This window comes from Lepidochelys olivacea (genome assembly GCF_965140295.1).
Source record: "Lepidochelys olivacea isolate rLepOli2 genome assembly, chromosome: 11".
Taxonomy (NCBI): domain Eukaryota; kingdom Metazoa; phylum Chordata; order Testudines; family Cheloniidae; genus Lepidochelys; species Lepidochelys olivacea.
This window is the reverse complement of record NC_140421.1, coordinates 48,374,531-48,401,368: the sequence shown is the minus strand read 5'-3', so window position 1 is coordinate 48,401,368 and position 26,838 is coordinate 48,374,531.

The following is a 26,838-nucleotide window of genomic DNA, read 5'->3' as shown; positions in this document are numbered from 1 at the left end:
GGCTGCTTACAGTATTTTTATCAGTATTACTATGCATTATGTCTTTTGTATATCCTGTAAACATGAACAAACAAACAAATGTTGACTATCCCTCTAACCTACCTTCTTGCAGGTTAGTGAATGTATGTAACTCATTTTAAGCTACTGTGTTTTCAGTGTTTCTTCAAAGACAGCTGTCTGAGTCATCCATAAATATTCCAGTTTAAACTGTTCTTCAATCAGCTCTTTTGCTTATTACAGTTTTGCTATGAAGCATCAAAAGACCACTAGACTAATCCAGAAAAATGGCATTTATGTCATATGCATAAAACACCCTTAATCATGAGAAAGTGCGGCCATCTCAAAATTCACTAAACTTGTAGAACAATATTCTTTTGGACATAACCAGCTGAAGTAAATCTTAAATCTCTGGTCATTGTAACTACCATCTGTTTTAAAAACACATCTCCTTTCTAATCCCTTCAAACAGGAAACAAAATATAGAGAATAAGGTTATAGCTGATTTTGATGTTTAAAAATATAGTTTGATGCAATTATTTTTCTTCATCTCACTAATGAATTAATCAAATTCATTTTGGGATGGATTAGAGTCTCCCCCATAATGCATCATACCTGGAAATATTATTAATGTTTTAGACTGTACTATAGGGTTAGCTCTGAACTTATAAAGTTCCAGCACTTCAAATAATTACATGTGAGAATGGTAGGTAATCATTTAAAATGCTGGGAACACACTATGAATAGCTAATATGAGAATAGGTTTTGCCTCCTGATTGCTTACGTCTCTGATTAATTGTTTGGATAGAAATATAACAAGAGCTATGATAAAAAAAATAAAAGCCCTAATTAGGAAAAAAGCAAGCCTCCTGAAGAAGGCTGACACTATGTATGACTAACAACTGTGTTGGTTTTAGTCATGTGCAGAGCTCAGCACCCTTTTTTTTAAGGAATTTTTTTTCAAATATTCGTTAATTTCACATAATAACATTTGAACCTATATAGTACTTTTTTGTCTGAGGGTCAAAAGGTGCTTTACAAACATTAACACATTCTTATTACAACTCTCCATCTAATGTATGCACTAGATGCCTCTTACATATGAGTAAAATGAGACCAGTGAAGTTAGGAGAGGTGCCCAAAGCTCGAGGAATTACTCTGGGGAAGTTCTATGGCCTGTGTTATCCAGGAGGTCAGATTAAATGATCGAAATGGTCCCTTTTGGCCTTGGAATCTCTGAATCATAGAGAAAATCAGTGAAAAGCCCTGGAATGAAGTCTTGAAGTCCTGGATCCTAGACCCTTGTTCTAACCACTTGTCTACAATCCTCAAAGCGAGTAAAATATGAAATCACTAGAACACTTAATCAGAGAGTAGAGTTATCAGGAAGCTGCAGAAGACTAAGTGGCTCATCGGGTTCATCCCCCTACTGGTGCAGGATTATTCCTTAAAATCTTTCTAGTGTTCTATTGCAATCTATTAGTAAATGTCCCAAACAATTGGACTTCCTCCAGTTCCTTTTTGAGATAGTTCCACATCTAACAGATCTTACTCCTGACATTCCTCTTAAATTTACCTTTTCTTAGGATGATCAGATTTTCAAAATATAGAAGGAAAATCTGTCCGGGTGGAGGTGGGGTGCAGGACATGCACAAGGCTTTGGTTTGGTAGGGGTATAGGAGGGTTTTGTTAAATTGTGGAGAGAAAAGGATATCCACTCCTCCTTCTCTGCCTAAACAGAAGCAAATAGTGTCCCTTCTTGTTTACCTTCCTTTCTTTATAAATAAAGTACCAGACATTAGGCACCAAAATTTGTAAAATGTTGGGCTAAATGATTTGCCCAGGGTTATGGGCAAGTCAGTGCCAGAACTGGCAAAGAACCTAAACCTTTGTCTTGCAATTTATCCATTGAACCACTTTATTGTCTATCTGATCTGTGTAAGGATTTGTACCAACTTCCCTGCCATGGCATTTCAGTGTCTGAGCTTTAGTCTTCTTTTCCCTTTTACTCATTTCTCTCTCTCGCTCTCTCTCTCTCTCTCTCTGTGGCCCTTGTTAATCTAGTTTCCTCGTTCCTCTATTGCTCTATCCCCCCCATCACTCTCTCTGCCACACTTATTTACTCTATTGTATTCACTCTTAGAACTTGGTATTTCCTCTATCCCCCCCCCCCCAACCCCTTTTGCTCACCACAGCCATGCAACAATCCACTGTCAGGATCTGGTGCTGAGGAGATGAGACATTTCCAGGAAATGTAATATCACTGAGCTGCCTATAGGCCAGCTACAGTGTTGCCAAGACCTAAAATGATTTTCTGGCTTCAAATATAAGACTTGAGAGAGAAGGGAGGTGAAGTAATATCTTTAATTGGACCAACTTCTGTTGGTGGATGGGACAAGCTTTCGAGCTTCACAGAAGTTGGTCCAGTAAAAGATATTACTTCACCATCTTGTCTCTCTCATATCCTGGGAACAACACAAATACACCACTGCAAACATATCTAACATGATATGGGAGAGGCTACCTCACCAGTGTGGGAGTATGACATTCTGGGGTACAATCCAGGCCAGCGAGGGGTTGTGTCACTCCTGCCCTGGGTGCTTCACAATTCCTTGCTGCTGTAGCTCCCACCTGGGTCACTCAAACAGCCTTGGTGCATGCAGGTCACACCCTGCGTGTCCGTTCATAGCTGCAGCCTGCCAGCATACTCCAGTCACACTCTGCCTTCCAGACGCCTTGGTTATCACATACAAGGTGACCCCAACACAATCCCAGTCCCGAATTTTGTCCCTGTAGTGAGGCGGTGTGGTGCTCCGCCACCCCGCTGAGGGATGAACCCCTCCAGACACCGAAGTGGGCGGAGCCAATGGATCCTGCGCCCGGCCCCCAGAGGTCAAGGCGCAAGACAGGAAGTAGAAAAGCCCAATCCTGGAGCTCAGTTGGGCAACAGCAGCCGGAGAGGCCAGACGCCCGTGGCCTGGCTCCGGCTTGGGAAACCCCAGCAAGCCGCGGCCGACTCGAGGACTGGCCGGACCGGCCGAGCCTGCCCCTCACCAGCTCCTCAGAGGAGCTGCCGAGTCTACCCCTTGCCAGCGACCCAGAGGAGCCCATGGTGCTGGAACCCTCCGAGGACACCACCCTGACCCAGGTACCCTACGAGGGGGAGTCCAGAAGTAGCCCGGGGGCAGCCAACCCCCAGTCTGGCTGCAGCACTGCCAGAGCCCGTGTCAGTGTGTTGCAGCCAGGATCCCCACTCACACAGCAGCGGGTCTTCAACCCCTGCTAGGGCCCCGGGCTGGGACGCAGTGGAGTGGGTGGGCCTGTGTTCCCCCTGCCACCCACCTCGCGGGTGGCAGTCTCCCCCTCCCCCTGGTTGCTAAAGCCCGGGCCTGGGCCTATACTGAGTTATTTGCTCAGCCCCTGCCTAAGGTCCTGACCCCCTGACTGTTTCCTTGCTACCCCGCCCTGACCCAGGGCCTGGTCTTATACCGAACTGCTTGCGGGACCCACCCTGAAGGTCTGCACCGTAGACTGGGTATTCCCCAACCCAGCTGAGAGTGTAGCGAGGCGGTGTGGTGCCCCACCACCCTGCCGAGGGACGAGCCCCGGCTGAGTTCCCTTACACTCCCCAAAAAGGTGTGTTCTGTACTATCCAGCCCTCTCCTGCACAGTTCAGATAACAAAGATTTGTTGTCTCTGTAAGAAACAACAACTTGCTCCTTTTAAACGGTGTTATTACACAACCCAGTATAATCACAACACTGGATTAGTTTTGATTAAAGAATAACACAGGTGTATTGAACTATAACAAGATAGGTTTTAAGTGAGTACAAGTATTAAGGCATTAAAGTCAGATATGGTTGCAAGGAAAAATGCTTCCTAGTATTAAACTTAACAAACTAGATTTGGTTCAAGCTGAAGTCACTTAACACGTTTTCAGTACATTGCTGACCAAACCCTCAGTCCAAGCTCTGCTCCCAAAGTCCAACAGCTGTTTCTTTTGTCTTCTTGGATGAAAAGAGAGATGGACAGAGAGCAGTAACTTGGGGGGTTCTTGACCATCAGTTTTATAGTCCAGTCACCCTTTGAAATGCATTTTCTTGAGAATGACCGCTAGATAAAGGGGGGTTGTCAGCTGAGAGCAAGGAGACATGGAGTCTCATGGGGAAAAGGTATTATGCTGTTTCTTTTGCCCTGTGTATGCTGAAATGCAGGTTTTCTTTGTCATCTTTCTTCCCCCTCTCACTGTCCAGCTGTTTACAGCTTATATGCACATTAAGGTAAACACATCCCTTTGTTTAAAGCAGGCTTGCCTGACCACTTTTACGTAATTGGGACTACATGAGTTTGAACATGTGCTTTTATCATACATTTCATAACTTTACACACAATGTTGCTACATACATTTCACCATGATATTGAGCAGTGAGTTATTAGTTTTCAAATGATACCTCTGTGACAGTCTGTACTCCTTTGTTCACCCTTTTTACAAGACTAAAATAAATTTTGTACAAAGTATGCCTTGTGAGATAACATTTGAACACACTTAATTTGCTGATCATTATTGTCCTGGTAAAATATGTGTGGCAACATTGTATGTAAAGTTATAAGATTTTACTGCATAAAATTACTGAGCCATATTCCAAGTTTAGAAAAGCAGGCACAAACCAGTTCCTCAGTGACAAAAGGCAAATTGACACCTCAGCCACAATATCAAATGAACTATCACCTGGTTAAGCAGCCATTCTTGGCAGGAAAAAGGGTGTGAGCAAGAACTTTACATCTTGGCAAAGAAGCAGCTGGAAGTTCCTGTCTCCCCAGACTTTGTCTCCTGAATCCCAGCCGGAGATGATTCTCAAGGAAAAGGAAAAGCTTAAAAATGAGGAACAGAGGCCTATATTATATTTAATAATTTTATTAAGATAATGTTGAAGTAAAAAGAAAACGGTACAGAGTTTAAGCATAGAAGTTTCTGGTTATCAGGGAGTAAGGTACAGATTATCAAGGGGTGCGAAATTCGTTTTAGGAACGGGTGGCGTAAGGAATACATAATCTGCAATCTACCTGATTGGGGATAAAAGTTTAATGGGTCAAAGTACAGACATTGAGATATGGGGGTATGTTGTCGGCATCAACACCTGAAGGAAAAGTAAATTAACACTGAACTGGGGGAGGGGTCCTGGCTGAAAGGTCTCCAGCCAGTTAGACTGCAAAAGCATGTGGTAAGAGAAACCTTTGCTTTGAATTCACTTAACTTGTTAAGTAAGGTATTAGTTTGCCTTTTATTACCTTTTATTTCTTATAATCTATTCTGACTTTTAGGCCTCATTACATTTAATCACTTAAAATCTATCTTTCTGTATTTAATAAACTTGTTGGTTTTTTTTTTTATTGTTTTATCTAAACCAGTGTGTGTTTGGACTGAAGTGTTTGGAAAACCTCATTTCGGATAACAAGATTTCTGCATTTCATTTTCTATTAAAGAAATGGCTGACTTTATATGAGCTTGTATTGTCCAGGAGGGGCTGGTGAGAAAGTCATTAGGTTTTGAAGAGATAACAGGAGTAAAGCGGGTGGACATAGCAGACAAATTAAAAGTATTTAAGCCTCATGTGTACAAATTCAAGTCAAGTGAGGAGATCTGCTTTCTAATTAAACAGGTCTCACTATCTCATATGGTCTCCTAATGCTCTCTAAGGTAGCATGGTCATCTGCTCTGAATGCCTATCAACTTCTCTGCAACAATAGTCTTCAACTTTGACCCACTGAAAGCAGGATAGAAAACACACACACAGAGACCACGTAAAACACAATGGCAGGACAGGGTCATAGACACCTCTCCCTCACAGGCATTCTACCCTGTAAAGTGCCACATTTGGGTCAGGACAGAACATGATGGAGACACATAACACAGTCAATGGCCTCTGTGCTGTCTAAGCAACACCATGAAAACTAACCAACCTGGCCATGTACACAAAAGAGTAGGGGGGATTTATGCCAATAGCTAAAATACATTAGACTAGAGGAAAATGCAACAGAGAAAGGATTTGGTGTGGTATCATAAGAGGTCTGATAAAGGAATCAGAATCAGACAGAGGCAGATTAGGGGTTTGTGGGACCCTGGGCCAGAGCAAGTGCCCCCCCATCCCTTCCACCTGCAGTCCCCCCACCCTTCTTCTGGGGAGCTGGGTCTGGGCACGGGAGCTTCCCCCGTCCACCCAGCACTCCTGCCAGGGAGTGGGTCGGGGCGCAGGGGCTTCCCCCGCTCCCTGGCAGGAGTGCTGTGTGGGCGGAATGGGGCAAACCCCCACACCCTAACCCAGCTCCCCGCAGGAGCTCAGGCAGGCAGAGTGGGTCAGGGGGTGGGGGCGCCCATTTTTCCATGGGCCCCCAAATTGTCTGGGGCTCCTGAGCATAGGCCCCATTGGCCCAGTGGCTAATCTGCTACTGATTTCAGAAGAAACTCATGTTACAGAGATTTATGATGAATGATCAATGAAAGATCCAGAAATCTTCCTATCTAAATGGGATCCCCAGCCTTCCATCCCTATCGCTTCCTTTGTCCATCACGTAGAACTTGCTGAAATAGCAGGAAATAATGTAGTACTTTTCATACAAGAATTTAATAGCTGCACATAGCCTTCCTTTCTTTTTAACTTGAAGCTACATACTGTGGAGAAGCCTTAATGTCAATGTAGTTTTCATACCCTTTTGTTCTCACTGCTACTCAAAGGTTTCATGTTGAGTGACCAAATAGTCTTCTCTCTCTAGTTATAGAGCGCATCTTTTTTTTTTCCTACTGCAAAAGCATCCTAGTCATTGGACTTCAAATATTATTCTTTATACTGCTTTGTAATCCCAAATGAATACATATACCAATTATCATAGTTTACACCAAATTACATCCACTATAGCTCTTATGTTTTAGAATTAAACACTTATTGTAGCTTACTCAAATCCTCTGAGTTTTTATCATCCTCATCTGTCCTACATGGATGACTGCAATGTGCTCCTCACGGTGACTCTAGTAATGCAATAACTTCCATCTTCTACACCCGTGTGCCTTAAGAGAACCATTTATGCTTCATATTCTTAATCCTGTACAAAACAACCATTTATCTACTGCACTTATCTTTATTATGAAATCTCTTACTGTTACAAATTGGCTCTTCCTCTTTTCAAACTATCGCAACCTCGCTATCTTCTGCACTGAGCAGTACGGTGTATAGTGTATTGTATATCCCTGAACTTTAAAAGCTGTAAGCTTTATATGTACTAGCCACTATTCTACATTAAACACTAATTCTTATATAGTATCATAACACTGCATGATGCTTTAGAGATTTTTGTTTAAAATATAGGGTCCATGATTCAAAGATGATATAAAGAACTAAAGTTAATGTAGAAGTAGAATGGAAAATGAAGATTAGTTATTTATATTTGCTTCCAAATAAAATGGATCTAAACTACAACATTGAGATCTGGATCCAGATCCAAATTTTATATTCCTGAAATTTCAGGTATAATCCTAGACTTTGGTTCAGCCGACTACAGAGACAGTGGCCAGCCTGAACATTTGAACCTGGATCTTGGTTCAGATTCCATGATCCACAAATCTGGTGGGGTAAGTGTGTGGCTATGATTTTCCCCAACCCAAAAAATGGAAATATTCCACAAAGGTTTTATAAATTTAAACACAAAATATACTCTATTTGATTCATGCAGCCTATTTATTCCTCAAACACTAAAAGGCATTTACATGATTAATTAAATACATTTAAACAATAAATACATTTTAGGAAATCACAATCACTCTCAGATATCTTATGATGAGAAAGGCTTAAGTCCCAGTCCTGCAAACATACATGTGCTTAACATTAAGCACACAAGCAGTTACACTGACGTTAAAGGGACTACTCACATACTTAAAGTTAAGCATATGCAGACTGGAAATAAGGCATAATTTTTTTTAAATAGTGAAGGTAATTAATCACTGGAATAATTTAGTAAATGTTGTGGTAGGTTCTCCATCCCTGCCAATTTTTAAATCAAGATTGGATGTTTTTCAGAAAAAAAAAATATGCTCTAATACAAACTAGAATTATTTAGGGAAGTTCTAAGGCCTGTGTTATGCAAGTCAGACTCAGTGATCACAGTGAACCTATAAGTGTTTGCAAGACCAGGAACTAACATTTGTAAATTCTATTATTCTTCACTAATGACCATGCCAAATTGCATACTGTGATTTTATGCTACAAACAAATGAGAATACACGTCAGACAACCGAATCCATTTTTGACCAGTGTCTTAAGTCAGGGTTTGAACCCTGACCTCCAGAGGTGAAAAACTAATGCAACCTAATCTGTTACCCCAGCTATATACCTCTTCCCTCATTATTTTGATTTGCATGAAAGAAATCTTGACTAAATAAGCATTCTCCTCTTCAACTGATGTCAATAATGAAAGCATTGTTCCAGTGGCTATGACATATTATAGTTCTGTATTGGTTGCTGGCTTGCCTAAATCAAGATTTTTGGTCAAAATCTGTCTTGATCAGGTTCAGATTACTTTTATTTCAATGGTTATTTACAATTTAAAAAGAATAATTGCAACACTTCCATTTTAAGGTATGAAACATAAATCTGACTTTCAGTGAAACAATGAGTCTGTTTCATTTACCCATGGACCCAAGCTACAAGTCAAGTTATCTAAAATTTATAGGAATTACGTTTTTTTAACAATGCTTTAAACTTCAGACTTTTTTTCTTTCTTCCATTTGAACTATCATCCATCTTCTTTCCTTTCAGTTCTCTAGAGCTATGTAGCCTTCACCAGTTCTGAAAACATTTTCTAAAAACACTTAAATATTCCTGACTGCCTTTTCACATTCACATTTTTTAAGTTTATAATGATTTCACCTTTTGATTAAATTTGTTAAATAATTTCCACCAAATATTCATGCCTAGCACACATCAGTTCACTGACATTGTTCAGTTCATTGGATACCTGCAGCAGCATGTCAATCAACAACAGACTGGTATTCTTTATCGGGCAAAAACACCTCCCATAAAAGCAGAGACCAAAGTCTGATACACACAAATTAAGCAAAGGGAAACCACCTAATGCATTTGAAATTGAAACAGCAGTGATTTTTTTTCCAGCTTTCTTTTCTTACTCTCTTTGGTCCCACTTCTTTCCCCACCACAGAAAGGATCCCATATTCTAATAGTACTTTTCTAGTGCTGATTTAAATTAAAAATAGAAACCAAATTTCCACCCCATAAGCAAGCCTAAAACCTAAAACAAATAAAAGGAAGTTCTTCTCCACTTATTGCACAGGCAACCTGTGGAACTCCTTGCCTGAGGAGATTGTGAAGGCTAGGACTATAACAGGGTTTAAAAGAGAACTGGATAAATTCATGGAGGTTAAGTCCATTAATGGGTAAGGAATAGTGTCGCTAGCCTCTGTTTGTCAGAGGGTGGAAATGGATGACAGGAGAGAGATCATTTGATCATTACCTGTTAGGTTCACTCTCTCTGGGGCACCTGGCATTGGCCATTTTTGGTAGGCTGGATGGACCTTTGGTCTGACCCAGTATGGCCATTCTTATGTTCTTAAGACGGAAAAGCATATACTCATTGTCAGGTAAATACTATAATGAACCTGATGGCTCTTTAAATATAACAAAGTGTGCCTAGAGTGTTTGCACCTTTAGTTTCTGGCAGCCCTAATAAAATAATCCTATTATTTAAAATGTGTAGGTGTTTAGAGGGACCCATCAGGGACTAGAACCTGTAGAGCACACTGCCAAACAAATGTACCACCCTTGCTTCTGAGCTCATGACACACAACCAGGCATCGAGGGAGGACTGGTGTAGCATACCACTCTCAGTTCTGCACGGCACTGGGGTCAGTTATGATGACAACTGGGGATCAGATTTACATTTTGGGGGAAAAAATAAGGGCTAGTCCAGATCTTGAATGTACAAATGAAGTATGAAACCTTAATGAAACCTAAAGCCCTTTAGTCATGAGGATGGACTTCTCAGTGGTTGAGCAAAGGACATCTTGAACATTCTATGGCTAGTTGTCAGTAAAAGATTCTATATCCTTCACAGGATGACAACAATGGGAGTTTTAGTAGGGTAAAAACAGCAAACTTTGGCCCTAAATGATCAATCATTCTCCTGTTAATCAGGATTTTCCATTTGTAAACCTTTGTTTTATTATTTTTTTCATTAGCAACAACTAACACAAGGTGAGCATTTTGATAAAATAATAAAACTTGACTGAAGTGTAAAGATTATGCTGACTGACTAGAAATAAAGGAGTTACGGTAAAAATAGCATCTTTGCTCAGCAGACAAAATATAATGTACCATAGAATTAAGAAATTATCTAATAAAGCTCCCCTATTATTCCAAAGATACTGTACCTATAAACTCAGTACTTTATGGAGGAAGGCAGATGCAACAAATGAAGCTCACTAACATTTCCAATAGGTAATATAGACCAGTTCTGCTTCCAGATCTCATTAAAGTTGATAACAAAACTCCCACTGATTTAAATATGATCAGGACTGGGTCCCAACTGTACATTTAATGTGACAGTTTATTTAAGGTTTTTTCTTTTGAAGTTTTAATTATTTCTAGAGCTGACTGAATTGCTCGTAGTGAACAACTTGTCCTATGAATGGAGCTTGCTTTTCTGTTCACCAATTGTGTTCAATAAGGTTATGATCTCTACAAATTCAAGACATGATTCTGCAATCACTGGATTCCTGTACCCATGCAGAGCCTCGCTGACAACATGGGTCAAAGGGTGCTGATGCAACTGCAAGATGGGGGGCCTCATTTGTTGTTCAAAATTATTCAATGGATAGATATACAAGTGTATTGTAGGCTCTGTATTCTTCAAGGTACCTTTACTCCAATCAATATCTGTGTATTCAGTATTTGGAATTATCTGTTTAGACTGTGAGATTGGCTACTCATGTCACAGGTACTGTATGTGTTTTTTTTATTGAATGCCTTCATCTTGATAAATCAGAGTGCTGGAAGAAATCACTGAGGTCTTGACTGAGGGAGTCACAAGGATGGAATATATAGGGAGACAGCAGGAAATAAACTTATTTATTTAAAACCTTTTCCTGTCCTCTTTTACACAATAAAGAGCATTGTAGTTAGCTATAAACTCAGACATCAGATTTAAATAACTGTGTTCATTCTTTCCCGACAGAGGGAAAGAGAGACACGCAAGCCATACTCATTGACTGTTAGAAGACTTCACATTTAACTCTCTCATCACAGTCACATGAATTAATTGGCTTTGTCTGTGGGGTTCAGTCATCCATCTTTGCCTCTGTTGCTTGGTTCATTATTTTAGTGGCAGGACTCTAACCTTGGGTCTTGAGAGAGCTGATGTGTATCCCCCCATCCCAGGGCCATATGCAATGCTCCGTTTCATATGCCTGGTTTGAATATGCCTGGTTTGAATGCCTGGTTTGAATCCACTGATCTCCATTTTATGTCACACTTTCACCAATCATTCCATCACTGCAGCTGTTAATCACATGCACATGCTCAGTGTTGATTTCACAGGGCATCATCACCTCTTTAATTTGCTTAACTGCCAGGCCTTTGCCCTGGAGAACATGGAAAAAACTATTGTAGTAAGCATCCCATAGAACAATACTATGAATATCTGCTGAGATTATTTATTGACTTTACCAGCCTTCCATTTTGTCACCATTCACCTTAATCAGTGCAAGTCTCAATTTAATAGTTTTACACTATTTTCTCAGCTCTAATTATTTTTAAGCCTGCACTTTGTACAAATAAAAATGTTTACTTACTAAGGCTTCTGCTGTCGTGTCCAGTCTTCATCTCTTCTTATCCAGACTACAGCTCCTCATGGCTTCTTTCACTCACTTCTTGTGCCCCTAATAGTTTCCTGAAGTTTTTCATATAAAAAGAAATATATTTAAGTGACCTAGCTTTTTACTCCTACATGTACATATCTTATTCTCCAACATTGCTGATCTTTTCCACTTCTCTATGATATTTGCATTTTCTGAAGCAATGTTAAGATTTATCACAGATTTTAAAAAAAAATCTGTAGTAAAAATGTCAGATATCAACTTTGGAATCAACACAATTTTAACAGCTTTGAAAATCTAGTTTCTAAGGGTTTTTTCTTTATTTACAATGAGTAATGAGAGACAGAAGGGAAGAGAGATGGACAGTTATAGCTCACAGGTCCAGGTTTAGAGCTAGTGTAAGCAGGTGTACCACCATGCATACCAAAGGGCACTTGCTTGTAATTAGTGTGAATTTGAATCTCAGAATCCAGTGCTCTGGTCTTTTGTTTTTGCCATTGCTGAACTGCTGATTTCTTTTAGCCAACCATGAAGGGTGGGATTTTGCTTTACAGTTCCCGGTGAAGCTTATTTCCGCCTCTCTCATCAGTAATTGCCTGGGCTTTCCCTCACACGCCAACACTGACTCATGTGCAAAAGTCACAAAATGCCAAAAGTCATGGATTGTTTTTCGAAAACATGAGAGTTATGGAATTGACAAGAGCTGGGAAAAAGTCCAACCTTCTTTGTTATGTGTTTTTCCTTTTGTTGGGTCTGTCGAGTACATTTCACATTCCACAACTATAGCACATGAGATTTAGCTATTATTTGGCACTCAGGTTAAGGCTAAAGGAAATGTATCTACAATAAAGCCAATGACATACTGCTTACAGAGCCACATCTAGAAAATCACAAAGAATGAGGGTACAGGGACTGCAAAAAGAATATCTGAATTTCATTGGCAGGGTTACCAAACTGTTTTCATTGGCCAAACCCTATTTATTGGTTTATATTAAACTGGTAACAATAGTAATATTAAAAAATCACCTTACAAGAGGTGGAAAAGAATGGAAGGGGGTCATCTCTGACTAGGAGAAGCATTATTGAGGAGAGGATACTGGACCCAATTCTCCACTCAGCTACACTGTTGTAGGCTGGTATACACATCATAAGTGAGAAGCAAATCAGGCCCATTGAATTTAAGGCAAGCCTTTGGATTTATCTCTATGTAATCAGACAGAGGTTTTTAGATATGAGTGACAGGAATATTTGTTAGATGGAATAAAACATGTGACTCTATCTGGAGACCTTCAGAAGTACCTGCTATGTGGCACCATCATCTAGAGCTAGACTATTTGGGCTAAATTCTACCCACACTTGCCCCCATGAATATTCAATGAGTTCAGTGGGGTTGCATGGATGTTCTTGGGGACAGAACAGACCTTTGTATTTATTTTACAATCCCCTACCTTTTCCTTATGGTTTCACTCCCAGAAATGGAGATCTCACTTATTGGATAAGACGTGTCATTTTGTCTGTACAATCAGAATTATGGTGGGCCCAATGCCACAGTTTCTACTTACAAGATATTAACATAGGTCAGCTCCAAACAACCTCAAAAGGCTAAAAATTAGCAAGAGCTTGGAGAGGCATATCCATGCCCCCTTCTCTCTGCTACACTACCAGCAAAAAGCAGAGTGGTGTAAGAGTCCTTTGGTGTCTCTTTGCCACTGGACATACATTCTCACACGAGGATGATCTCTCCGGGGCTGGTGTGAGGGCAGAAACCTCTTGGGCCAACTGGCAGAGGGCACAGAAGGTGCCTAGAGTTTTACAGGGATCCCCCAGGTCAGATATATACATAATAATTCACTAAAAGTTGGCATGTGAGGTCTCTACCAAGAGCCAGTAGCCTACTGATCATCATAATGACTGTGAAATGTGCATACAGATAATAGTTGTGTCTCTACTGAAAGTTACGTTCTTCAGGCAGGTAACCAGGAGTTGACATGCCTCGCACAGATTCCTTTCCAGCAGAAGGTAACAGATGCTTATCTGTCTGGTTGTGTGTATTGGGCACTGTATGTCTCACAATGGATGTCTGTTTGCATATTGAGCCAAACGCTAATCAAGAGATTGAGAAAGGAATCCTCAAGAGAGGAAAATTACAGGAAGAAACAAACAGCAGGAGGGGGATCCTGTTTAGATGTAAAGACAATGGATTGTTGGAGTATAGCTGTGGGTGCAGAGGTATGCCCTGGATCCTTCACTGAGAAGTCAAGCTAACAACATGTTTCTTGTAAAACACAGAGGATCACAGCCACGTGTGGCTATAAAATGCTGGAAGGATTTTGGGTGAGCATTGCTCTATACAACATGAAAGTATCTGGTATCTAGTTAAGTAAGTCTAGGTTCTAGAATGCATATTATGATTCTATTTTGTATGTAACCCTTTGTTTCTAACACTTCTACTTGATATCACTTGAATCTCTGCTTGCTCTTTGTTGAATAAACTTTTGCTTGTTTTCATTATAGACATATCTAAGTGCTGTGTATCAAGCAGAGCAGTGATCTGAGTGAGGTGTGAGTGGTAAGTTGGAGTGTACTGTTTCTTTGGAAGCAGTGTATCTGTGAATACTCTGAGTGTCCAGTGGAATAGGGACTGGACACTCCAGGGGGATGCTTAGAGGATTTGATGGTTGGTGCTAAACTGTAGAGAGAGAAAGCGGGGCCTGTGTAGGAATAGAGGGAAGTGTTTGTGTTGCCTGAGGCTAGTGGTTTCAGGGAACTGATCCACAGCAGGCATAGACAAGGCTTTCTCACACTGAGGACAGGTAGGGAGTGAGGTGTTGCACAACCCTGGGTATCCCTGGGAAGTGGCACAGCAGGTTACACTGGGTTTAGGACCAACTTACGCTTGCAGTGCAGGAAACAGAAGCTGCACTGCATCAGAGGATCTAGTCCAAAGCATTTAAAAACCCCAAAGAAATCTTTATGGCAATATAATTTGCCTAGTATCAACACAGTGCTAGATAAAGTTTGGATGGATCTTATGAAAAGGTAAAATTATCTACTAGCAAGTAGCTATTTGTTTTCTTGTTTTATCATCTTTTTCTACAGATAGGATTTATTAAATGAGCCTGAAGGAACTCAACATGCCTTCTGGATATATTTTCTCAATTTTTTTTTCAAATAGCACCTCTGTATGACTGTATACTCTTGAAATCAACTACCATGCTGTACAGAATAGAACTGTCTATTACTCACAAAGTGAGACTCAGTAGTATTAGCATTTTGAGCTGTATATATGGAAAGAAAATTATAATGACTAACTCTTTTCAGTGGCTTTTAGATATTTCTACAAGAAGATAAACGGGGACTAGCTTTCTTTTGCCATACTGGCACTTGTAAATGCCACAAATCTTTTTAGCGATTGAAAATATAATGATAGTAAAAAGTTTCCTTTACAAATTGCCTCACTATTTTTCTATGGGAAAATATTTATCAGCGTGAACTGCTGAAATGTTATGACACTGTGTTTATTTTAAAAGATCCACCACTCTACTATGTCATCACTTAGAACCTATCATCACAGCCATCTATGTTCACCAAAAGTAAGTGGATGAGTAAAAGTCAAGAGATGAAAATGATAGTGTGGACTTTTTTACTCCCTGAGATATACTGCCAAAATTGCTGAGTGACTAAGGGTTATTGCTTTTTTTGCAGTTTGAACAATTCACAAAGTGCAGATGCTTCTTAGCACCCAGCTTTGGATCACGTTCTGGGTAGAACTCCCTGGAAGCATGGAGGAAATGTTAACTTGAGTCTTGTGGACCTCATTAATGAAGCTTTAATGGAGTTTTCCTTGGTGGTTGCTATACTCATTGACAGTTTAATAGTATTGTTGATGAATCAGAATCAATTTTTTCATGAAGTCCATGACTTCCTCGTACAAATAATGAAGCAATTAATGCCTAAGGTAGTACAGGCAGATGTTGTACATCATGACTATTCTATATCCCACAATGCTACTGGCAAGTGTAACCTGATGATGGAAAGCTCTGGATTGTTTACTAGCCTCCCACCCCCTGCACACACACACACACACACACACACACCAGAGCTTGCATATATATGTAAACAATTTCTTGCATAAAGATGACCTCCTAGTTTGTGAGCACGTAATTTATTATTCAAAAAGACAGGAGTTAAACACTGATGATTTCATAAGTGAAATCATTTGTTCTGGAGAGGTCTGTGCAATTCTCATCACATATTGCTCTGGGCTGCTCAGAGGCAGCTCCCTAGGGGCTTTCAGGCAGCTCTCAGAAGCAATGAAACCTCATCAAAAATGATCCGAATTCACTGTTTCAACTCCAGTGTAAAAAAAAGTTCACAGTTGAACATAAAAAAAAAAAAAAAGTTCACAGTTGAACATACCCGTACCCAAATGTAACACACTGAATTTCTGGGTAAGGAGATCTTCCATAGTGACCTAATATTTTCACACTAAAGTGTCTCAGAGTAGAGATTACTTTTTAACATGATGAGCATACCAAGAACTCTATATCTAAGAGCTGGCTCAGTGCTGCCAAAGCTGCCTTGCTCACAACTACACAACTTGCCTCAAGTTGGAAGGACAAACCCTTTGCCATGAGAAGTATTTTTGCAGCTAAGCAAAAGCCTGACCTTGCTATCTGCTCGAGCAATTCTGCATCTGCAAACTGAGCTGAGACCACAAATCTCAGCAGCTGTATCTTTAGCTTCCTGATTCAAATCCACTGTCTGGTCATTAGAGTTGCTACTATTCAGATGTGTACATGTAAATGAAGTGTAGGTGCGAAAATGAGGATTAAAATGTTTGCTCGTAAAAAGAAGCCCATCAAGCTAATGAATGTTTATCACCCATAATTCCAGAAGGTGCCAGGGCTCGAACCAGAAGAATTTTGTACTAAATCCATGCCACTCTCCCTGTAACTGCTTACATCTGAGTATTTCTGTGGTTCATAGCTAAGGGATTTCATGTTATGACAGAGATGTGGTGTTAGGCTCATCGCTTTTGGGTTCAACATTAAAGTACATCAGCATGTTGGAGCCTGACATTTGTCATTTTCAGCAAAATGCAAAGGTGTAAAATGTTTACTGCTATGTGCAGTGAATTAAAATGCAAATCCCTTAAATACAATATTGGAGTTGCACAACTAATCCACAGCACATAGTGCTGAAAATTCACCCCAGTGTATAAAAATTAGTTAATAAAGGCCACTCTCTCAGCCAATTCACTTTATTTTTTTAAGACTTTTCTTTATTATTATTCTAAGGTAGTCCTGTTGTTGCTAGGGATGTGAATTATTTCAAACTGATTTTTGGGACTGGGGCTCAAACTATTAGGAATGGAAGAGCTTCATTGTCCTTATATATTTGCTAGACTATTGATAAAATGACATGAATATGTCATATATGGCCCGAATTCCAAGACACTTATGTTGCTACTTCAAATGGAATGAGGTGAAGCTCTTTTGATACTCACTATCCGCTAACATCTCAGCAGTTAATCACAACCTGTCATGATTATGGGATGGGACATCTGTGCTTTCTGTTGTGCTTGCTATCAAATACATCACTCAGCTGTTGCACAGAAATTAGATTCACTGGCCCCATTGTTCTGTAGCATCAGATTATCCTGTGGTGGGAATAACAAAAACACAACATCTTGTAGCCCAGCCCACAGATTGTGGAACATGGTATAAAATCATCACTGACCCATTCTAATGAGGCAGAGTGGCAGCCTACAGCCAGCCATGATTAATGTTGGATACTGTAAAGAAACTTTTCGATAGAAGTCATGGCATATTTTAGAGTCATGGCATATTATCTTTCCTGTTATGGGGACCTAGTTATCATATACAAGCATATTAATGTGTCGCTTTTGATTTACATGTCCTATGGAAACATTGTTTTCCATTTATTTTCAGTGCAGTTCACTCTGAAAAGTGACTATGTAAAAATGGCACCTTACTCAACAGATTTGTTTCTCTGTATTCAGTCAGATCTGCTAACTTTAGAGTCTATGCTTTTTTTTCATTTTTTGTTTGTTTGTTTTGTTTGTCAGCAGAGCTGAGAGAGTGAGCTGGATTCTATTCCTTCTTGACATAATGAAATAATCACATTTGTTTACTAAACATGAAACTATTACAGCTGTCCGACTCCTTCAAAAGTAATGGGTTTACTGAGGGAAGACCCTTTGTTACTGGTGAAGATGCAAAAGAAGGAAAGAATCCAGCTTGACTCTCAGATCACAGGCCAGTTTGCACTGCTGACATTTAGCAAAAACATCTCACTTGAAAACGGAGCACATATCATATGAAAATCATTGCGACACTATCTCAAGGCACTAACTTCACTATCAGGCAACATAATGCAAAAAATCACCACCAAAAATTGCTGCTGCTCGTCAGAAAACATTTTTAGAGGTTCCTTTTCTGTAGGCCTTGAAGGAATGTGGGGTCATTTTGCAGGTTCTGAACCAACAGACAAAGCAAGAAAATTGGAAACACACAGCTCTAGCAATACGGGCACATGCTGTGACAGGAGCTGAATTAAGGAATAAAGATTTTAAATTCCAGTGATGGAACAACAAGTAAATCACTTTGGAGGTAAGATGTTGTATTTTCGTAGCTTTGGATGCAGAGGCCAATTATGGTTTTGCGGGGCCCTGGGCCAGAGCAAGTGGGGGCCCCGCCCCAGCCCTTCTGCCTGCAGTCCCTTCCTGCTTCTCCCCTTCCCTCCTACCCCAGCGTGCCTGCCGAGGAGTGGGCTCAGCGCGCAGGGGCTTCCCTGCGTCCCAGCAGGAGCACCAGGTGGATGGAGTGGGGCAAATCCCAGCGCCCTGACCCCACTCCCCAGCAGGAGCACAGAATGGGTGGAGCAGGAAAAGCCACCAGACCCTGAGCCTGCTCCCCAGCAGGAGCACCAGGTGGCCAGAGTGGGTCAGGGCGCAGGGCCCCTGGGCACAGCCCCATTTGCCCAGTGGCTAATCTGTCACTGCTTTTATGTCTTATATATTCAGTGCTGCACTAAAATGAAAGCTACCCATAAAGCAGTCATACATTGCAATATTTTTACAAGAATCTTGTATAAATCAAACAAATATCGTGTCTGGGAATTCTGAGGAGGCACACTGAACTAATAAAAAGAATGACAGAACTGTGGCCAAGTTCTACCTTCTAGGGCATAAATCCTACAGTTCTGATACAGCTTTCAGAAATCTTTCCATTTTTATTTTACAATAGAAAGAAAACTTCATAGTGTTCAGACTGCAACAGAACCATTGTCTTTCTAAAGAAATGGAGCCTATTCTTTTAGTAGAGCATATTTTTGGCTTTTTCTGGGGGATTAGGCCCCTTGTTGCCCAAGCATGGTAACACTTGTTCTAATTTCATTGAGAGCTACAAGATAAATCCTGGACTGCACTGGAAGTTATCAGAACAGAGGCAGCTCAGTAACACCAAAGATATGACCAAAAACAGACCGGCTGTTTGGATTCTCAGTGCAAGCTTACTATTCAAAGAGGCCAGGATGTTCCTTCCAAATCTCATTACGCACCTGGTAAGAGACAAATTTTACTAGAAAGTTGAAGATCCATGGCTGGAACTGTCCTTTTGATATTTAAAAAAATAAAATGTGATTTTTAAGGCCTTTATTATGATTCCTTAGGGACTTTCCTCAACATTTGTACTCCTGAACCCCTCCTCAGAGCATTGCACTGAAATAATAGCCATTTTGGTCTCTGAAATATGTGAATATTAATTCTTCAGAAAACAGCTGTATAATTTGTGACGAATGAATGAAATGATGAAATAATGAAATGAAAGCTGACTTCGGCTTTCTCATATCTCAGACCACCATTAGCCCACCCAAATCACAACTTCCTCATGGTTTTACAGTGTTTCAGTAGCAAGATGGTTTGCTGTAGTATTTTTTTGTTTTTAACTCAACTTTGTTTAGGCTACAGGAGCATGAAACATTTATAATAAAATTCAGAACCAACTTGAAATTCAAAAGTTTTCACATTTTAAAATGCAAAAACTAGGAAAACAATTCAGTTATTTCAATGAGACTACTCCCCCATTTAAAACTAAGCACATGTGTATGTTTTTACCCCAAACATAACAATATCCAATCCCATCAACCATTCAGAGAAGCAGAGGAGGAGATAGTAAATGTTCAGCAGCTCAACAATGAAACTGCAGGACAATCGTCAAAAACCTGGTGTCCTGGTGATGCTTTCATGTCTCAATAATTCACAACCTCAGTCAATTTGTCCTAGGTTTTTTTGAGTTGATTTGCATAATATTAACACAAAACACTCTTCTGGGCTCTCCCAACCCCAACAACCCAGACTGCTTCAAAATATTTATTTCTCAAGATACCTGTGAAAATAAGAACTGTTGTCTTCCATCACGACACAAAAGGTCCTCTAGATTCTGACAACATGATACCAGCTTTTGCTAAAGATTTCATTTCCAGCAATGTGTTGCCACTGTTGGCAGAAAAGATTTTGTGCAGTGAAGGATTTACTCTGATTATGTGGATGCAATTTCCCACCTGATTTTCTCTGAAATCCTACTGTTGCCTCCTTAAATAGCATGACAAAACCTTTCAGAGAAATCTTCCAATATTTTGGTTGACAGTGTAATTAGTTTTATGATTTTTAACAAAAATGAACTTATTTTCAAATGAGTATGTACAGAATATGGGAATGAGTTTGTGTGGCTTTTTATATATAAAAATACACATGCTTATGACAGGGTGACTGAAACAACTAGGTATCTATGATCCCACTGAGCTAGAGTATTGAAATTTGAAAAAACCATTCATTTTTAGTCTTCCAAGGAGGGGGGAAGAGCCTCACATTCAAACACTGACTTTTGACCTTTTCCATTAAAGGTCATCAAAAGGGCATCAGTCTCTCTTATTAGATTTAAATTGATTAAGTAGTAGAATCTTGAAATTTAATACACTCGTTTATCACTGAATGGCGGATACAGGAAAATTCCCAATTTTGACATTTTAGAGGGGTCCGTCTATCGATATAATAAAATTCTGTGGACTCAGATCTGCCTCCTACACTCACGTTAAGTAGTACCTGGCTCCACAAGTAGGTCCATTGAAACCCTGAGTTGAAATTTCTGATGTAAATAATTTATAAAAGGGTTCTCAGATTTGGGTGGAATTTAAGTGCATTCGGGTCTCAAAATTCACTAGTGTAACCTTCTGAACAACAGAAGTTCAGGGTAGATGGGTTCCAATATAAGATATTGTAGAGAGCTGAATATGAGCAGCAAGCACCCAGCTGGCAAACAAGTAGTGGACACAGTCTTCATTTCTAATTAACAACATTGTCTGTATAATGTCTCCAGGACGCAACCTCCCACCCCTACCCCCCTAGAGTCCTTTAGTTCTTCAAGTTCATACTTAAACGACATGGCAGACATGTCTAATCAGTTCTTACATTCTGCTGCCACATTTCAATGAAATAGGGTCTCTTTTTAAATTCCCATAAAAATAAATGTCTTTTCAAATACATCTTAGCAGTTTAAACTGTAATAAATGTCATAAATTAGATAGGAAAATTATGAATTTATCCAAACTCTAAATTTGGTGCTTGGCTGCGATAATAAACCGGAACAGATTTTGAAAGTTCTGAATGTTAATCCAACATTTGACTGAATGCTCTGGAATGAACAAGATGCTCAGCATATTGGGAGGGAAGAACAACTCTGAGCTTCCTTTTTTTCCAAAATCTCATATGACAGCTCTAGTGCCTCCGATAGCAATAGTAATATTGAGACTTTTGTGACACTTTTTTTAAGTAGGCATGCTGTGCAAAAAATGCATACAGTTGTACACTTGCATTTGTGCTGTTATTAGGACTCTCTGCAGGCCGGAAATTAGCATACATCTGGCTATTTATATTCCTCATCAGCCATTTGTACAATATATTAACTATATACGTAAATGCACATTTTGGCTGAACAGCTCCAAGCTTCCCTTTTTCAGAGATTTGGCTCAAAAGCCATAATATTACTCGAGCTAAGAGAGTTGTTTGCAGTGTTGTTGTAGCAATGCTCATCCCAGGGTATTAGAGGGACAAGATGGGTGAGCTAATATCTTTTACTGGACCTATCTTCTGTTGGTGAAAGAGACTAGCTTTTGAGCTTACCCAATGAGAACTTGCTTCAATATGGAAAAAAACCCTGTGACCATACACCCCTTCTTGTCACCTCCTACACCACATTGGAACCCATATAGGGCATCATTAAACAATTACAACCCATACTTGGTGGGGGACAACATCCTGAAAGAAATCTTTCCTGAATCCCCCCCTTATGACCTTCAAACAACTCTCCAACCTCCCCACAGACCAAGACACTCCAACTCAAAGCAGCACCAGACCCTGCCAGAACAGATGCAAAACCTGCACACATATCTCTATTACTACAATGATCAATATGTCCACAACACACCTTTCAGGATCCCTGAATCCTATGCGTGACTTTCACAACATGTGGTATACCTCATCAGTGCACTAAATGCCACAACAATTATTTGGGCAGGGGTGCTAGAACAATTTTTATAGTGGGGGTGCTGAAAGCAGGAACTATGTATTTGGTTGTTATTACTACTTCAAGCCAGGATATGCTGCAGCACCCCCAGCGTCCCTAGTTCCCACACCCCAATTTGGGTGAAACCAGATATTCACGGCACTCTCGAATGAACTCGCACAGAAAAATGATAAAGGACAAAAACACCATAACACTCCATGTCTGATCTCTCAGTCCTGATCCTCAAAGGAAACCTACACAACACCTTCAAAAGATGAGCCTGAGAGCTTAATTTCATAACTTTGCTAGACACTAAAAAAAAAGATTTAATAAAGACACCAGATTTATGGCTTATTTCAACAACCATTAACTTCTAGGGTGACCAGATGTCCCACTTTTACAGGGACAGTCCCAATATTTGGGGCTTTGTCCTATATAAGCACCTATTACTCCCTCCCCCCCCCATCCTGATTTTTCACACTTGCTATCTGGTCACCCTATTAACCTCCACCCCACTTTGTTGTTCTGTGAGTGCAGAGGAGTTAGTTGGCAACTTCCTTTTGAATGGTCTCTTACAATATCTGTTAACTACTCACGATAAGTGATCTGTTCCACCTTGTATTTAGCAAGTTTGGAAAGTTACACTTTAAGTAACTTTCCCAGACTTGAAGAAGCGCTCTGTGTAACTTCAAAAGTGTGTCTCCCTCACCACCAGAATTTTATCTAATAAAAATATTGCCTCACCCAACTTGACTCTCACTAACAGAGACTTTTCAGCTGAAGTGAGAAAGGCTTATATATTTTTTTAAGTGGAAGGTCCCAAGTTCTATTTCTGATGCTGCATGTGTGCGCTAGAGTTGATCTTGACTGCCATAAGTGTGGAGCCACTGATTTTCTTACGAAGTATTTGGTGTTTTCCTTTTCAGAATATAGGCCTGCCCCCACTGAAGTCCATTGGAGTCTAAACGTTGCTTCAGTAGACTTTGGATCAGGCCCATCATGCTCATTTCTACAGCTATCAAAATGGCAAGGGGAAAGTGTGGGGAAAGGGGAACAGGTTATGGAAATATTCAGATCGTTAACTCTGAATGGATTAACATGAGAATGACACCACTTTCTACAGGAAATTAGTATTTAGAGAACATATGTTACTTTTGGTAGATTCCATTTTCATAAGGCCAGGAACATGTATGTCAGCTCAGGTTGAGACACATATTTTGGCTTTATTTGTAAGATATTCGTGTTTGCTTCTAGAGAGATGGTATGGGATCTGAGAATTAGCATAATGCAGAGATTGTCAGAGTAATTCTGGGCTTTGTACTGAATACTGAGTAAAACAGGAAAATCAAATCACTCTAATCCATATTTGTAGTATTGCCGAAAGGCTACGATGATTTAACACCCTTCCCTTTTGAACATTTGTTCAGTGCTCCTTTAAATTTTGTATATATTCATTCTTAGGAGTGGAGTTATGGAGCCCAAGTGGTTCTAGGGCTCTTGTCTTAAGGAATGGTCTCTCTGACAATGCTTCTCAGGAGCTAGTGGCCTTGGAGGTCATTTTCACCTAATCTTCAATTACACAATTTAGGTCCAGATTCAGTGAAATCTCCAACCCGTTTTGACACCCCAGAAGCCTCTGAAGACCCTTCAATTTTGTGATACCAAACACTAAGACTTGTGTAAAGCAGTTGTGTCTGAACATCTAGACTTGAAGATGTAGGACCAGATCCCTGACCCCCGTTAGATCCTGTCCTCTACAAGACAGTGCGGGATTCCCCTTGCATAAATGAATTCCTGCCTTTTGTAAAGCCAGCATAGGAGTCATGTCAGAAGTGGGAGGGAAAGTATCAAATTCCTTTTGCTCCCACTATCCCTGGATTGCATAACAGCCCCCTATGGAGCCTTTATGGGTCCTAAGGCTACTATAACTTAAGGGCTGAACTGGCCCCCAGCTGCCTCCAGGTTTGGAGAAGTGCAAAACTTGCTTTAAGCCACCTTTTCCTAGTCCCTTTAGATCTTGCACTAAAGATGGGCTGTAATTTTTCATGATTCAAACAAGAAAATGCATCTGAAAAGGTTGCAGATTCTGGTGCTGCTCCAGTTTCTGGTCTGCTTTTTGGCCATATTACACAGTGTTCCATTCACTTTTCTTTTGATAACAGTCACTGTTTTTTAGGGACAATTCTATCACTTTATTCATCCTGAGCAGCACTTACTCTGAACTAGATCACATCCCCTGCTGTACGCTTATTCAAGGGAAAGAAGGGGCATGAGAAGCCCTTTATTTCACTGTATTTGCTGAGGGTAAGGCAGATAGCAGCGTACAGAGACCAGCTGCCACTTGAACTTTGACTCCACTTCCCTTCGCAGATGCACAGGCCAGTGAATCTGAGCTGGCATAGAAGAAGGGGAAGTAAGCTGCATCCGCTTACTTTTGCCATAGAACCAGGAGTGAATTGTGACTCAGCTTTGCAACTATGTGTTGCCCCTTAGAGTACTCTGATTGTACTTTTACTATCTAGATGTTTGGGAGTAATCACACTGAAATTGTCAGGACTGCAGTAAAGCATCATGCAGAATAAGAAAGGCAGAATTAGACCCTTTTAATGTTATGTAATGTATACCAGCAAAGCTTTGTATTACCACATTGTACTCACTGTTGGACGAAGACAGAAGCAAACTCTTAGATTATTTAGGAAGCCACTGGTGCATTGTTTTCTTACTAGATTACAAGGTAGACTAAAAGTTGTGTTTTCTACCTCTATGGGCAGATAAAATTGTATCCACATACAGTACCAAAGGCATAGCTAATACTGAGTCAGTTCATCTTCAGGCCTTTGCTGAGTAAGGACTGAGTAACAATTACATACATATTTTATGATAGTGTTGCATGTATAACTTAGCTCTATTTTATCTATACAAATATGCAGCTATGCATAGATATATATGCTATATTTTAGCTATACATTTAGTGGCGGAATTGCAACCCTCAGTAATCAACTAGATTTCGTATAAGTCTTTAGAAGTGAGCATCGTAACTGTCACGCAGAAAATAAACCTTAGAATGGAAACGATATAATGGGGCAACTATGTGTTGCCTAAATTAATTCCATTTGCTATTTTAAATAACTAAGTAACAAATATCTAATAGTCTAAGTAGAATTAAAAATGCAAACCAATAGAAATGGCTGTTCAGGATGCACTGCCGGCCGGTTCATGTACTGCAATTCCTTTTATGGCTCTTTACTCAGACCACTTCACTTCTCCAAGCCAATTAATTTGTACTGAAGCCGTGTCATGCTTACTGCATTAAATTCTATGTACACATTGTTTGTCTGTTAGCCAAATATGTTTTTTCCTCCAGAAATATGTTTATGCATTAAACTTGTTTTAACGTTTTTTTTCCCATTAGCATGTTTGACAGACACTGAGTTTCATCTCATAAATATCTACAGCATGAAGAGCTCTTTGATACCCTATGTTTCCAAACACAGATTAAAGACAGAGGCGGAATAGATGCCGCAATGTCAAACACAAGGAGAAAATAAAGAAAAGGTTGTGGTGTTATGAAATGTTTTAAATGCTCCCAAATATGGGACTGTAGAAATGAATTGCCTGGTGTTGTGTGGGGGTTAAGTTAACCAGCAAAAATCACTTAGAGATTGTAAGATTTAGAGCTATGTTGTGACCCACATTGGGAAGGAGCAAAATATTATCTTTTAAAAAAAAGAGGATTAGAATTAAGTACAAAATAAAAAAAAATGTGTAGTTCTTTTTTGTCAGGATAAGGCAAATACTTTTTGAGCCACTGTCTAACATATATAGTAAGAGAACTGGCCTGCCAACACAGTCAGTACCAGCAGAATCAGTTTAGCCGGAATATTAGCACTGTTTGTACCAATGCACGCTGAGAGTCAGTATCAGCTAAAACAATTTTGAGATTAGTATAGCGGACAATCTTGCACGGTACTGCAAGTAGATGGACTAAATAACCCAGGATGTCCTTTTCTATCCTAACAAATTTATTTGAGCATAAGCTTTCGTGAGCTACAGCTCACTTCATCAGATGCATTCAGTGCATGCATCCGATGAAGTGAGCTGTAGCTCACAAAAGCTTATGCTCAAATAAATTTGTTAGTCTCTAAGGTGCCACAAGTACTCCTTTTCTTTTTGCGAATACAGACTAACACGGCTGCTACTCTGAAACTTTTCTACCCTGTAAACTAGGATTCCATGAGCTTTATCTGGAGTTCATCCTTCTTTCTACATTAATTTCTTATAGCTCCATCTCATATAATAGGTATGAAAAGTTTTGGGACAAGGGCAAAATTGACCCCAGTGATGGCTAAGCTTTGAAAGATTTAGAAAACTAAATAC